Raw genomic sequence first — 17299 nt, forward strand, 5'->3', positions numbered from 1 at the left:
CCATATCGGGAAGGCTGCCCTTTAGCCACGCAGGGTGAGGCTCGCTTGAGAGGGGGGCGAGGCAAGAAAGGCACTACCAATCGAAAAGTCGTGAAAAATCTCCCATTACATTCACTAAACGGGTCGCGAAACTATTTAAGCTACGGTCGTATGAATGTTGCCAAATGTTAAGTCATAATCTCTTTCAACTCATTAAGATTAGACTGTGACCGGAATCTCTTCCTTTGGAAATAACAATGATGCGATCAATTGAAGATTTAACACGGGTTAGTGTATTTCCACTTTTTATACGCTGTTTTATTTCTTATAATTAATATTTATTTCAAATTTATATATATTTTATTAAGTTTAAAGCAGTACAAATCGGTGCATTATCTACCATACCTACTGATTGCTTCTCCACACCTTCTGTTGGAACGTAACGAGATTTTTATAAGTGTTTCTCAGGGTGTGTATTTTTATATCAACTAGACGCTTACAAACTAAGTACACTTAGTCTGATAGTTATTGCAGACGTCTGTTGAACTAAGATGATATAACGCCTGTTCCAGCATTCCCGAGTCAACGCTTCAGGTGTCGATTACTTGGCGTGTTGCCACCTACCTGCCACCTAGGTACTGAAGTTGTAACAAGGACCTGCCGGTATTGTTCATCATTACTCAACTGATTACTTATTTTTACACTTCTGTGTATGTGGGGCATGGGTGTTTGGCACACGCAGAGGCATATGGCATCACAGTCTGTTACTTACCGTTACTTTACGACATACAACGTAGCTGAACATCTGTCTCTCTTCAGCAAAACAACTGTATATTAATTACGTATTCGGGTAATACAATCTGTGTCTGTTGGATTCCACCTATTCTCCTTCGGTATGGCTGTAACGCCTCATGTCAGAGTGAAAGACGTTGTGAAACTGTGACGTTGTGACGTTATGACGTTTTGACGTACGATTCACATTTTCAACGCTCATTTTGACGTGGTACATAAACATATTTTCAATAGTACATTACAGGAAAACATGCCAGTCATGATAATTCTGATTGTTCCACGATGCAGTTGCTAACGTGATATTAATATAGAAATAGCTGAAAGTGGTTTACTATGTATACCTTTAAGACACTTGTGAGAAGAAAGAAACGTGTACTATGCGAAGCTGGGTGTAGTTTTAAGCACACTTTGAAATATACTGCTAGTTTGTGCGACTGTAATGTTTCGCCATAACGTCATATATAATGTTTCACTATCTAGGGTCAACGGCCACGTATTAATATAACGTAACTATGTTGCAAGAAGCTGTGTTTGGAAGTCACAATTGTATCGGTATCAATCAGCTAAACCTATGTCCTATGTCTCAAGAACCTCCACAAGATTGGACACCACTTTAAGTTGCATTAAAGGCAGATTTCAGAGGTGTACATATAAATTTTGGTTTATCCATTAAACACAATCCCGTGAAGATCTGGGTTAGAATTGATTTTCAGTAACCCATGCTTTGTCGTAAGAGGCGACTAACAGGATCGGGTGGTCAGACTCGCTGACTTTGTTGACACATGTCATGGTATCTCAATTGCGTAGATCGATGCTCATGCTCTTGATCACTGGAGTGTCTGGTCCAGACTCGATTATATACAGACCGCCGCCATATAGCTGGAATATTGCTTGGAGACACATAAACAAACAATTGCTTTCAGAGTACCAAAGTCGTGAATCATAAATTTAGCTTTGCGTTGCTAAATTCAGAATCCTCATTTTAACCACCATTTACAACACTGGATCAGTACCAAACATAGTTGACAACCATCCAGATTGAAGCCTCCCTCACTACGGGTCCAAGTCCCGGTGCAATAGCATTAATTAAGTTCAACACCAACACAAGCAGTAAGCGCCTCCCTGCACACAAGGTAGAGCCATATCCCACACAGTTGAACTGCTTAGACTAAGTCTCATTATGTTTCTTGCAGACGTGCAACATCAACAACTGCGATGCCATAGTCTACATACCACCTCCTGCTGCAAGCTAGGTACTTTATGTTGTGTTTTGTAAATGCACAGCTATTCTCGATGAGTGAAGGGGTCCTACCTCTCAGATGTGTCTGCTTCAACCGACAAACATACCTGGTTGCTACTGGTTGTGTTGATTCTTGTGATGGCAGTTGCACACACAAGAACTTTGTGTACATGCCAGTATTTGAAGAAAATTCTGGTTTGGCTGTGCTTAATCTAGCTTTCCCAAGAGCTCTGAGTAAAATAATTTAGGTTGTTAGAAGTTGTTTTGCCAATAATTTACCCAAGATACCACAGCGTTAAGGTTCTTGGTTTAAAGGGAAATTCAGCGTTCATTTATCCAATATCATACGTTATCATGCCGGAATTAAGATCCTTGTTTTACATACATTTCAGCATGGCATTCAAGGGAGGGTGAGGTTATTGTGGTCTACGGTTTTACTGAACGGTTTGGCGTTCCAATTGCTTTTACATGAAATGCGATTTTGATTTTAGAATGCATGGTCGTATTACATTGTGCATGCTGTTTAAGGAACCATTCATTCTTTCATGTAACATTCATACAGTTGTCATAAATGATGCCCAATTTCACCATATAATATATATTTCTGTGTGGAGTGTATTTAATATTTGAACTACAAACGGTGTTAACGACGATAACTGGCCAATTTTGCCGAACTGCAAAAGCTTATAAAAGCTTGATTCCTTTGTCTACTTTTGGAGAATTTGATTTATTTAACATGTTCCCGTGTGAAGCTGCTATCATCTACCAGTGTGTTTTACTTTCCTGTTCCTCATTGATAACGAAATCTTGACTTATAATAACTAATAACAATAAAATAAAATCGAGCAAACTGATAATCATGAGCATGTAGTTTTCATAACCGTACTAATATATTAAAATTAACGTTAATGTCCATCTCGTTCACCAAAACACCAAGATGGCGGAACAACTTCCTCCATTAAAACGTCACTTCCCAAACATCAAAACGAGGCTAGGCTTATATAGATTATGGGTTAGTCATGGCGTGCGCAGCGCAGCTTGTAATGCTGATATTTAGCACCGAAGCGCCTGGCATAGCCAAATACAGTCAAGACAGGGACGGCGAGGGAAGATCCCTTGCCTGTTAATAATATCCCCCTGCCCGCTCCGTGAAACGCTAAACTTTGCAGATGTGCGGAGCGCTGCTCTCTTCCATTCATCTAAGGCGATACTATGCACAGCTGTCTGAGATAAGGGGTTATATAATGATGTAGTTGAAACAACCACTGGATGGGGAAGAAAAGTTAAGTTACGAGTCGCCACATGTTTTGCTACGATCTAGTTCCACATTAGATAAAGTTGGAATTTGAAATGCTTTGGAAGTGTTTGTAAGTAGTGTGACGATAACAGGCTACCTGCAAGAGAAGCGCATTATATTCTAGCAGTTGTTGAAGAAGCTGTTTGTTACTGACAAGCATGCAATCTCATACACACACGATATCCCTTTGTCTACATGGCATACAATTTATACCAAGTATAGCATTACGACTTGACATATATCCACTGCGAGAATAAATAAATATGGCAGAGTTGAAGACCTTGTCTATTAGCTTCAACTGTCCAGCCATATAAGGCAGCATACCGTAAATCCTTGAAAAGACGCCCAGGGATAATGTATTTGAAGATGAAGATGGCATATGTACTGTGAATAGAACGTGTTAGGTTAGGTTTGCAGTTTGTCTGATAAAGGTTTACTTTCCAATGAAAGCGGTCATACTCTTTCCACATGAATAATCAGAGTCGAGTGTACAATTCCGACTATATTATAAGCATGTATTTGTCTGTATGTTAATACCTCAATCACCTTACTAAGTGATAAAAGGGTGACCGATGTCTATTTTTTGTAAGGACCAATGTGTATTCAGGGATGGCATACATTCAAGGATTAACAACATTTGGGAGAGATTGTAAAACTGTCGTTTAATTTTGCACTTTCAAAGATTTACATAGAAAATTAAAAAAATAAACACTTTATATATCTACTTCAAGTATATATATACCACAAAATACCTTCATTTCAATGAAGACCATTGGAAACGAAAGCCACCATCTGTTTATCATATATAAGTCATTTAAAATCTGCCAGGTTTATTGCCTCACCACTCAGTTCCTCGTTTCCCCGAACCACAGGTAGTAGGCAATCAGCACATCTTATATTAGGCTGGTCAGTTCAGCGGTCACTAGGGTTACCCTTCATCATCTGGAGGTCATTATCCACATCGTGTATGGACAGCATCAGCAGCAGCTGTCTGTAGCCCCGCACATATCGCCAGGAAATGGCTGTTCTTGTGACCAGGAACAACAAACAAAGAAAGTTTATTTTAACACACATATAAGGGTTTTACACAAGTTCCTATGCAATTGAAATTCTCTGTGCGTGTTCCATTTAGTGAAATGTGCACATAATCTACATCAGTTGCATTATGAAATATGTATGGATTAGTGGTCATTTAAGAAGGTCAATTCAATTACACCCAGTTTTGAGTGTTGAATGCTCTTTCATTAAACGTGTATTGTTAACACAAATAAATTTATATTCTTCTGAACTAAGTCTCAGAAATTGCCAGATTAAATTGAAATAGAGGTTAGTTTTGAACTATGCCAGTATATACCATTTTCAGCCCGAGAGGTGAGGTGAAATTGGGGTTAACGTCGTGCTTGAGAATATTTCGCTCATATGACGACGTGCATGCGTGTGTGTCTGTATGTGCGGCTGCTTGTACTAGCCCAGACTTAAGCTGGTTTTATAGTGCTAGCCCACTGAGATACCATGCTGCAGTGAAGCATGAATACCCCACTCAGACACATTATACTGACTCCGAGCCGACCAGTCCTTGTTGTACCCATTAATGCCGAGCGCCAGGCAGTGACCAACAAGTTCCATATTTTAACGTCTTTTGGTATGACGCGGTCGGGGATCGAACCCGCGACCTTCCGCTCTCCGGGCGGACGCCCTAACCACTACACCACGGAGGCGGTCTTCAGCCTGAGAGTGTAAACAAGGATATATTTCTTGACCAAAACAAATGTGTCATCAACGAACCCACATTCGCCATGATAACGACACTGATGTAGTTTAAACATCTGGCCAAACACTGGGGTATTATAAAAAACAGACAATGGACTGAAAATAACATTAAAGCATAATCGTCCATTCAGTGTTATCGGAAATAAACAAGCAGAAACTAAAGTGATAGGTCGAGGATCTTCACCCCTATAATCAAGGCGATTGTGGCAGTAACTGTGTTTTACAACTTGTGTTGAGATTAATGTCTGATGGAGGTTAGTCTCAATTAACTGACATCTTCCATCACGAGTGATCATACTGAAATCCGTGAACGCATCAGGGTTTTGTTGGATGGCTACAATGAGAAACAAACAAGCTTGTAGGCGCTGTGCCAACACGTCTCGCTCTTTCACGTGAAGGCACAGGCATGAGACGAATGTTTACAAGTTTGGACGAAAGAACGCGTGGTTGAAGAACCAATTATCTCTGCTCATTACCGGATACTTCTAACCAAAGTGCTGCTGTCGAGGGTTGTCTAACTCCCAAACCGTAAACATATTAGAACCCCGTGTAGATTTGCGCTATCGAAGTAGGGCCAAACTTCAACCGCCGCTCTCAGGAATATAATAATATGAAGTGTTTAGTAATCTTAAGTCTGTGTTAAGTGTTACTACTCCAGCCTGAAAGTTTTATACATGGTGATTTAATGTTTGTTTGTTTATGTGGATTAGATTAGAAGAACACACAAAGAGAAATGATGAATATGAACATTGGCGGGTGCAAAGAAGATGGAATCTGCACGGTATGACAAATTCGGCTGTGCTGTCTATAAGAACGGTCAGCCCTGTCGTGTAACTTGCCCAGCCAGACACGTACATCCATCTAAGTATAGACTAACGCTTAGTCTCTGAATATATATTCTGATAATAACAAACAAACCCATATAAAGACCAGAGTTTCAGAACCTGAGGAAATCTAGACTTGCTTCATTTAGGGCTTAACCATTGCAGAGAGGGCCAGGCAGTAGGGAAATAATATGGTTCAGGGACTGTGAGACAGACTAATCTAAGTACGACTTGGGCCTAATGCATTGCCTCAATATTAGTCTGTCTCACAATCCTTAACCCCACTATTTTGCCCTTCCATTAAGCCCTTTCCACAATGTAAAAGCGGTAAAGGAAGCACCTTAGGTTTTCATCAGGTTAAGGAATCTCCCCGCTGTACTCCTTTTCAATGTAAGTGGAACCATTTGACTTTATGACAGCTACATATATTATGAGATTGGATGTTAGTCAGCTCAGTATACATCTGCATGGTTTGTGTGGACATCCGACAAAATGAGTATTTAATTCACATCTTAAAAGAGAATGAGAAAAATTCCACCTGTCATTCGTTCGACCTAACCAGTAATACTTTAAACTCGCAATGTTAGTAGTGATTCATACGGTCGCAATCTATTCTGTTTCATTTATATTTAAAACACTAGCCTTACGCTTAGTCTCTGATTATACATAATGTTGACGGAAATAATTCCTTTAAATTGAAAAGGAGCCCGAGTGAGATGGGAGATTCAGAACCAGGGGCAATCTAGAAGGGAAGGGCATTTAGAAAGGAGGCTGGGATAGGGATAGCATTTCAGAAGGGGCTGGGATAGGGATAGGGAAGGAAGGGCTGGGATAGGATAGGGAAGGAAGGGCTGGGATAGGGAAAGGAAGGGCTGGGATAGGGATAGGGGAAGGGCTGGGATAGGGACAGGGAAGGAAGGGCTGGGATAGGGAATAGGGATAGGAAGGAACTGGGGGATAGGAAAGGATAGGGATAGGGAAGGAAAGGGCTGGGATAGGAAGGAAGGAAGGGCTGGGATAGGGACTAGAAGGAAGGGCTGGGACAGGAGGGAAGGAAGGGCTGGGATAGGGATAGGGAAGGGATAGGGAAGGAAGGAAGGCTGGGACAAGGAAGGGAAGGGATAGGAAGAGGGCCGAAGGATAGGATAGGAAGGAAGGGCTGGGAGGAAGGGACTGAGGGAAGGAAGGGCTGAGATAGGGATAGGAAGGGCTGGGGAAAGAAGGGGAAGGGAAGGAAAAAGGAAGGGCCAGGAAGGGAAGGGCTCACAGGAAGGAAGGAAGGGCTGGATAGGGGAATGAACGGGCTGGGATAGGGAAGAAAGGGCTGGGATAGGGATAGGGAAGGGAAGGGCTGGGATAGAGAATGAAGGGCTGAGATAGGGATAGGGAAGGAAGGGCTGGGATAGGGATAAGGAAGGGATAGGAAGGAAGGAATAACAACTGTTCAGGGACTGTGAGACAGGCTATTAAGATACCAGAAGGCCAGGAATAACCGGAAGGGATTATCTGGGCTCCACGGAGTGTAAAAGTCCAAAATAGTGGGGAAGTTATATGAATGGAAAACTAGAAGATGGCACCTGGTGTTTGCGAAACTTGTAAAGCAACCTGCTCCAGCTGTTCCACCGCCACTAAACAATTTAACAAAGTAGATCCCTGACTTCTTTCGGGGAATCATGGGTAAAGGGTGCTGATATAAGGAAGAACTTGGCCAGTGCAAAGGGTTTGGGAGAGAGAACCCACAACATAGATATCTAGAGAGACTCAGAGAGACCCAGAGAGAGATCCGAGAGAGAGAGAGAGACTTCTCATCCCCATGCATGTGTCAGCTAAACTCAGCCCAGTTTGCCCAAATCACACAGCCCCACACACTACAGCTAGGTTTTTGCAGTCATCTAATGTTTTCTTAAAACCAAATGGGAAAGTCTGACGTTTTCCATAATACTAAACATCGTTAACGCTACACGATATATCTGCATCATCTGTGATAAACCAAATCTTTAAACCCTGTGCTAAAAATACACCCTCGAACGTTGCAGACTGTGTAATTACTACCACGCCCTCAGGCTACAAGTGGTTAAACATCGATGAAGCTGATGTGCAAGCGTTTAAAAACTCAAGGTCACGTTTATGTCACGGTCAAGGTCACCTTTATCTTCAAGTCATTACAGAGTGTTTTTACTTTCGCTTCTCAGAACTTTTACACACGTTAATGAACGACTATAACGCCCGATAATAAGGGTAATGTTTTGGAATATGTTTACAGTTAACATTAACATAAGAAATGCAGTTAACGTGTAAATGTTTGCAGATATTATACCTGCTTTGCAGACATTAGGCAGATACGCCATGTGTTTACCAGGCGTATAAACAACTGGAATGGTGGTTGTATGATATATCCTTTCCTCCGATCAGTTCACTCAGTTCTGTCTGATGTCATCAGTATAACACTACAATTCACTGCAGTCTTTAAGTGCTTCCTGTAAACTGTTCTTTCAAGGTCATTCGTTTTTACAAAACTGTTCTGCAACCATAAGCATATTTAAACCAGGAAACGTGAGAACTGTGTTCATAGATCTTCACAGCATACCAATACCTATTTACTGTTACGATTCTTAGAGTTGCAATTTAGGCATTCACAAGATCACTAAGTGGCGATTTGTCGTATTTCCGCACTTAAGATCACGGTAGGAAAAGAAAGGTTAAGATCGAAGTAATTTCCTATCAGCCTTAACTTGCAGCTATATTCGCACAGCAGTAACTTACATGCATATTCTACAAACGCCCTCATGGTGTATCTGCACAATGGAAGTGGCAGGCACCAGTTTAGACTTGCTCCAAGGCTGTACTGAGTACCATGCCCATGCATGTATAGTAATTCTATCCTTTAAAGAGAAAACTCTAAGGACCCCAGTCTGTTATTTACATTTTTGTTAGCAATTATGATTTAAACTATTAATTATTACCTTATAGACCTGTGCAAGTGTAGCATCAGGAGTAACTCGGTTAATTGCAGCAGTGGGTTCGAACTCTGGTCTGGCAATATGGACAAACACCCTGTATCCGCGTTATCGATGTAATGTGTTAGACAGCGTCCGTCTAGTGTTATGATGTGCAGATTGATGTCAATGTGGGTGACCCGTTTTACTGAACCAACAGTCGGTTGTCTTAGTTCCCCCTGCCCTTTCTGTCATATTATGTTAGACAATTCAACAAACAGAATCTTTCGTTTATTTCAAAGGCTAACTGTCAACCTACACTGATACACATATGTATCCCAACGTATGTGAGATTACGTACAGGCTAAATACAGCTATACGTCATGCAGTCATGTGCTCTACGTTCATATTTGAACCCATCGGTAGCAGCGTAAAGAAATTAAGTATCACATCAAGAAAACCGAAATTGGCGGCTCTGCTCTCGGTTTGAAAAAAAACGTTCTTTGGTCCAGATGTCCCTGTAAAAACATCTGTATTAGATTAAGAGAGTTAATGTCTTGATAATGAATATGTAGTGCAATCTCTTGGCAAAACATTGGTCGAGATTGCTGACTTGTCGTTTTTCTGACATGTTGTTTCTGTGTAGCATAAGATAATGTTGTAAAAATAAATAAAGTGGCAGTTTCTTATTACATGCTAATATGATAAAAATTATAAAGTTATGAACTGCTCGGATCTTTCAAAATCAGGTAACGCAAGAAAAACACCCAGGTTTCGTATTTGAGATAATCTACCGAAAATACATGTTTTCGAAATATATTCATATTGTGAGAGAGGCTCTTCCGTTTCCGTGTAGGACATAGTTGTACGAAAGTGAGTGACGCATAACTCAAAACTACCGTATTTTTTAATAAACTCAAAGTCAGCCATTTATCTTTTCAGAGATGCGTTAGGGTCAAGTTTTTCTTCAAGTTGTTTAAGAGGCATTTAGAAGTTGGAGCAGTAAGGATGGATAACAATATATGGATAGACAATTTCTTCATAACACCGTTATCACCACTTGCTTGATAACAGTGTTGGAACCAACACCAAAACGTCACTCTTACTGTAATACAGAGGTTGTTCATCTATACATTGTTATCCATCCTTTCTTCAAGTTGTTTCAAATGTGGTTTCTACCCATTGTTGTTAGAAAACTGAAAATAGACCGGCGTTTAATTGAGATCAGCGTTAATTTAAAGGCGTTGAGTGATATCTAGGTGGTTAAAGAGGAACCGATTCTGAACTTGACAAACCAGTGATAATAGATATAACCCATTTGTCACAAGCTGAAGGAAATAGCGCCGAGTTATACTGACATGTAACGTCTGCATGGTCGCTGACAAGTGTAGCCGTCTTGATCAACAATAACCAAGAACACAGTGCCTGTATGTTCCACCATTACACCACTGCTGACCAAAAGTAAGCACTGTCTAGATTTAACACCACCGCTGACCATACCCATGAGTAGCGCTGTCTAATTAACATAAAAGTAAAGACATACACCACCGCTGACCCGTGCCACAATACCATTGTAAAGTAAAAGTAAAGCACTGTCTAGATTAACACCACCGCTGACCATACCCCTGTGTACAACACACACCATAACACGAATACAAAAATGTACTGACACTGTCTAGATTTACACCACCGCTAACCCATCTCTGCTAACAACAGCCCAGTGTCTACCATTGTCAGTAAAAGCTGACAAGTCCATTTTATCGTGTGCTGACCATACCCCTGAGTACAATACCATTGTAAAGTAAAGGTAAAGCACTGTCTAGATTTACACCACCGCTGACCATAGCCCTGTGTACAATACCATTGTAAAGTAAAAGTAAAGCACTGTCTAGATTTACACCACCGCTGACCATAACCCTGTGTACAATACCATTGTAAAGTAAAAGTAAAGCGCTGTCTAGATTTACACCACCGCTGACCATAACCCTGTGTACAATACCATTGTAAAGTAAAAGTAAAGCACTGTCTAGATTTACACCACCGCTGACCATAGTAAAGCCCCCTGTGTACAATACCATTGTAAAGTAAAGTAAACGTAAAGCGCTGTCTAGATTTACACCACCGCTGACCATAACCCTGTGTACAATACCATTGTAAAGTAAAAGTAAAGCGCTGTCTAGATTTACACCACCGCTGACCATAACCCTGTGTACAATACCATTGTAAAGTAAAAGTAAAGCACTGTCTAGATTTACACCACCGCTGACGATAGCCCTGTGTACAATACCATTGTAAAGTAAAAGTAAAGCACTGTCTAGATTTACACCACCGCTGACCATAACCCTGTGTACAATACCATTGTAAAGTAAACGTAAAGCGTTGTCTAGATTTACACCACCGCTGACCATAACCCTGTGTACAATACCATTGTAAAGTAAAAGTAAAGCGATGCCTAGATTTACACCACCGCTGACCATAACCCTGTGTACAATACCATTGTAAAGTAAAAGTAAAGCACTGTCTAGATTTACACCACTGCTGACCATAGCCCTGTGTACAATACCATTGTAAAGTAAAAGTAAAGCGCTGCCTAGATTTACACCACCGCTGACCATAACCCTGTGTACAATACCATTGTAAAGTAAAAGTAAAGCACTGTCTAGATTTACACCACCGCTGACCATAACCCTGTGTACAATACCATTGTAAAGTAAAGTAAAGCACTGTCTAGATTTACACCACTGCTGACCATAGCCCTGTGTACAATACCATTGTAAAGTAAAGGTAAAACACTGTCTAGATTTACACCACCGCTGAACGTAACCCTGTGTAGAATTCTATTGTAAAGTAAAAGTAAAGCACTGTCTTTATTTACACCTCTGTAAAAGCCATAGTAGGGCATATTCGTGAATTACTTCACTGTAGCAGCATAATATCCTGATCTATACGACTGTAAAATCACATTAAGATATTGACTTAAGCCACTGTAAAGTCAGAAGCAGGGTATTCATTTCAACCACTGTAAAGGCAAAATAGGCTATTGATTTAAACCACTGTAACGTGCATGCAATGGTGTGGTATTTCCACGATCTACCACTAAGCCAGCTCTGAACGTACTTGACGTCATCGAAGAAGAGCAGTTGACACTGGTTGTCGAAAATATAATAGGGAAAGCGTAATAAGAGTTCTTCAAATAACCGTTCATCGACAAAGGTAGGATCTTCCAAAATACTTTCTTGGCGGACAACCTGTTTAAACACCATCTATTTAAAAAACTTCCACCTTCTTCCAACACACTGTTATTTTAACGGAATGTGCCTCCTCTTCATAATCTACAGCTGTATCAGTGTGTTATCGTTTCCCTCCGAAAGGTAATATTTTCTTGTTCTCTTCTTTCCACAGACTAGTGCGCTAAGCATCTCCCAAATAACTGCGTCTTTTCACAAACACACCTCCTTATTCGAGAACAGTCTATTCGGCTTTGACTGAAAAAGTTGATTCCGAGCGCTCCTTACACTTTATCGGTGTATTCTTTTATAGAGATAGTTTTATATCAATCACATTCTTCTATAGTGAGGTGAGGTGGAATTGGGTTTAACGTCGTGCTTGAGAATATTTCGCTCATATGACGACATGCATGCGTGTGTATGTGTATGTGCGGCTGCTTGTACTAGCCCAGACTTAAGCTGGTTTTATAGTGCTAGCCCACTGAGATACCATGCCGCAGTGAAGCATGAATACCTCACTCAGACACATTATACTGACTCCGAGCCGACCAGTACTTGTTGTACCCATTAATGCCGAGCGCCAGGCAGGGACCAACAAGTACCATATTTAACGTCTTTTGGTATGACGCGGTCGGGGATCGAACCCGCGACCTTCCGCTCTCCGGGCGGACGCTCTAACCACTACACCACGGAGGCGGTCTTTCTGAAATAGTATTATATGGGATCACATTATGGTACAAGTCAAATATAGGGAATTCGTCAAAAAAGGTTTTGTCACTGATGCATCAACTTCGTCCAGATGTTTACCATAAGAAATTTGGAAGCTTTTATGAGGCCTTGTATGTAGTAACCTTGATCAAACATTTTTTGAGAATGAGTCCAATGACGCTGTCTGAAATCTCCCCAGTAAGAGCATGTCCGGATGTGAATCGGAAGGTGTGAAATGTAGGCGACAAAAACAGGAACTACTGGAATGTTGCTGGACATAATATTCCAGAGACACCAGAAATGGGCTTCACACATTGTACCCATGTGGAGTATCGAACCTGGACATTCGGCGGGACGAGTGAACACTTCGACCACTAGGCTGCCGCACCACTACCCCTTGTCTCGTGGAACGTTTTTCGTTACTCTGAAACGTTATGCACAAGTCTAAATTTGAAACAAACGAGACGGTCTCACTGGGGATCCCTGTGTGTTGCCTACACATCGCATACATTTTATCGATGAGGTAGTCCAACGTTTAAACGGTTAAACGTCTGATACATTACATTTTGATACATTTCAGTTTTTACACTTTGCCCAGAACACACGAAGATACATGTGTAACTATATATGTGGTCAACGGGTTTCAAAAATTCTCCATGGATCAAGGAATGAACTTCTCCCTTTAACTTATATAGTGGTGTACAAAACTTCTTTTTTTTCAAACCCGAGCCTGGTCTTCTAAGATTGTTTTTGAGAATCGACATTGTTATAATTTCACCTATTTCAAATACCGTCTGTGCGTATAAAAAAATAATCCCTTCGTGGTTCTGAGAGTTATGGGTGCGGTGGGGTAGCCTAGTGGTAAAAGCTTTCGCTCGTCACGCCAAAGACCGAGCTCGATTCCCCACATGGGTACAATGTATGAAGCCCATTTCTGGTGTCCCCTGTAGTGTTGTTGCGGGAATATTGCTAAAAGCGGCGTAAAACCATACTCACTCACTCACTCACTCTGAGAATTATGGTTAATCCTTATAGGGACGTGGGGCCAGCTATTTGTACATTTTTCTAAGGAACTGTGCTGTCCGTGATAAAAGAGGAATCTATAGACATATCTCAGGTTTCGAAGCAAATCAAAAGTTAGACGAGAGTACAAATAAGAGTATGTTTGGGGAAGATTTTTTCCCCAGTTAGTATACTGGCCTTACACTTGGTATCATCTGCTGTGTCATATACAGCGTTCTTGGATGACCAAATTCGTGTGATGATGTTGTCATATAATGGTTATGTAATCTGAGGCCTTGTCAATGGAAACAACTACAGACTGTTTGTGTAGGGCAGCCAGACTGTGGATGACAGCTTTCTGGGACAAAATGGGTTTACTCCAATTCTGTTTCTACTGTTTCAGTTTGTGCAGTCTACCAATGACAACATCGCGCAGTGAATCAGTCCCCTGTAAAAGACATCCGTTCGTCTTCTCTGCTTTCCCCTTTGTTTGGTCAGCATCCACTGTGACTTTAAGATGTGACCCAATTGGTAGGAGGGTCCTCGCGAAAGTTGGTCCATGTTATAAAACACGAAATTACTGTACCTTCAAGCTAGTACCGAACAGACAATCCATGGATTTCCATCGATCTATGTAATTGGGATACAATGACATGCACCAACCTTAGTTGCCTCTTACAAGTGAGTGAGTGAGTTTAGTTTTACGCCGCACTCAGCAATGTTCCAGCTATATGGCGGCGGTCTGTAAATAATCGAGTCTGGACCAGACAATGCAGTGATTAACAACATGAGCATCGATCTGCGCAATTGGGAACCGATGACATGATTGTGTCCACAAAGTCAGCGAGCCTGACCACCCGATCCCGTTAGTCGCCTCTTACTACAAGCATGGGTTACTGAAGGCCAAGATTCTAACCCGGACCTTCACGGGTATTCCATACAAGTAAAGCAGGCAGTTTAAGATACCTTCATCTTGTGCTCAGATACATGACCATGTGGAGTTCAGTCATATGATTCTGTCACTGTTTCAGGTATATGCTGTATACCTGGGGTAATTATGTAAATACGACCAAAAGAAACTGGAATATACTTCATGCACACATCTGTTTCGGGTTTTACTCTGCTTGCATTTCAAACCATCGTTTATTCTTAGTATCACTGTAGGTATCAGCGAGCATCTAAACGATGTGGGAAAAGTATTTCTAGTTGCCTTGGTGATACACAAATAAAAGCGGAGTTGAAGTACGGTTCCGACAATATCACGAGAATGCATCCATGAATCATGTTAACCTGTCGCCTCGACCCTAGTCCGTCTCCCAGTCCCTAAACCATATTATTTTCTTTACTGCCTAGTCCTCCCTGCAATATTAAAGACCTCAATGTTGCAAGTCTAGATTCCCTCAGGTTCTGAATCTAATATCTCATTTGGTCTCCAAATTAAATGGGATTATTTGTTACTATCAACAATATAAATTCAAAGACTAATCTACTATTGTACCTTGACCCTAGAGAATATATCAAAAAAGGAGTCCAAGTCATGTCTAGATTGCACTAGCTATGAAATTAAGAACTGTTCTGTCTCCCGTAGGATTATATATATATATATATATATATATCATAGATATATATTTTTAAATCAGGTATAATTATTTCTGGGACTAAAACACAAATGAATCATCATCAAGGAGTGATGAAGTACATGCTTGGAGCACCGTCTGCAGTATCAGGTTACCTGATCACCGAGTACAGGGCAATCATGACTGCTGTATACAGCATGGTAACCCGTGGGATGCACGTGCAGACTGGTGCATGTGTGTTCTGGTGCCAGCAGGTCCGGGGCTACACTCTAATAAGCCAGGCTTGTTGACCACGTGAGTCAGATTAAAAACACTCCAGTATTTCAGTTATCACAGCATGTCTCCTTAATGTGGAAACCGTGGTGAGATGGTCAACACTTTGACGAAATGAACAGGTGTGGTGCTTACACAGCAAGGATTATAGCTGGAGTGACGTTTGGTTTCGAAACCACGACAAGCGAATTCTGACGGAACGAAGGGACGCAACTCTGCATGGGTGATTTGGGTGTCTTGAATGCCATTGTAATATGTCATGTATATGTGTGTAATACGTATCAATCATTGTAACGTATGCGTGTTGTGTTTTTGTATTTGTAGTTATTTGTTGCGTTTTACATATCCTTTGAGGACATATGCAAAAATATGTGTTTCTTTCCAGGTTGTCATAACTTCGTCCAGCTCTTCTCAACGGAAGTCGGAAGCAGTGTGCTGGCCTCATGGCGAAAAAGTTCGCTCCTCAAACCTGGGCTGAGGATTAGATTCCTCACAAAATCACAGCCAATGATATCCTGGTGACTGCCGTGGCATGGCGCTGTTATATTTGTGAAAGCGGGGTAAAGCCATATTCATTCATTCTCAGCTTCATGATCACGAGAAGCTTGTTGAAACGGGGTGCTTAATTGTACTTATCTACCCAATCTGAGGTTTTCAAAATCATTGCGTTTGTACTTCATTTGGAAGTAAAGAAGACACTAAAGTTTGTTTCTCAGTCGCGATGATGTCAGGAACCTTTATAATTGTCCTTCTATGTCTAATCAATGTCAGACTCTTACACCTACAAAAGCTTTACCCTTCCAGTGTTTGCCAAAGGTATACATAAATGGAACTGTAACACATATAAGCATAATAGCTGATTAGATATTTCCACGGATTTTAATGATTTAAAATGTGTTGCAGATCACAATGGAGGTTAGTTTTATATTTGAACCCTTGATGAAGGTTCCCGGCGGAGTGATGAACCACGTGTACCACTGGACGACGTCACCAATGTTCCAGCTACGTCGCGTCCGCCTGTAGCTGAATAGATCCGGACCAAGCAAACCGGTGACTGAGGATATGAGCAAACGTCCACGCCGTCGGCCGCGTTTTGAAATACAGTTACATCAAACAACCTTACCAATCGATCCCCACTGAAAGGAAATTGTTGTTTATTTTTTAGAAAGAAAGAACAATCGGACTGAAGAAAAGGTTGTTTGAAGTTGCCAGGCTAGGACATCATGCAGCACTCACACTTTATGTAGGTCCATATTCTAATGAACTCAAACAAAGTGAAAATACATTGAATCTTAATTAAGTTGGTGAAACAAAATTGAAATGCCCGCGCGACCGTACACTCATCGGCGAGTTCCGCCACATTGCCCTGTGATGCAAGACAATAAAGATGAACGTTTAGACCTTCTCACAGATGGTTCTCGAAATTAGTCTTAAGCGCTTCCCATCCGAAGTAATATTTAGTTGCCATGGCAACCGTGTAAGAAAAGACTATGTCAGCCTATTTCTCACCAATGTACGTGAACAATATAACGGAATGTGAGGAACATTAGTTCTTCGGGAGGTGTAACAGACTTGTTCAATATTGTGTCTTTTTGTCATGTTTTACCTTGCTACAGGGGACGTTTGGGTAAAAATTGCTGACTGGAACGGACTGAAACTTGAATTCAAAAAGAG

General features: G+C 41.1%; 1 long non-coding RNA gene across 1 annotated transcript; it reads left to right on the forward strand.

The window, feature by feature from the left end:
* The first annotated feature begins 44 nt into the window (after positions 1–44).
* Positions 45–17031, forward strand: LOC124258054. Its single transcript, XR_006893491.1, has 4 exons — positions 45–266; positions 552–642; positions 1965–2024; positions 16011–17031. It is a non-coding gene; the product is annotated as an uncharacterized LOC124258054 (long non-coding RNA).
* Positions 17032–17299: the final 268 nt, after the last annotated feature.

Source organism: Haliotis rubra, unplaced genomic scaffold (assembly GCF_003918875.1).
Source record: "Haliotis rubra isolate DU_JTF1 unplaced genomic scaffold, ASM391887v1 Scf680, whole genome shotgun sequence".
Taxonomy (NCBI): Eukaryota; Metazoa; Mollusca; class Gastropoda; order Lepetellida; family Haliotidae; genus Haliotis; species Haliotis rubra.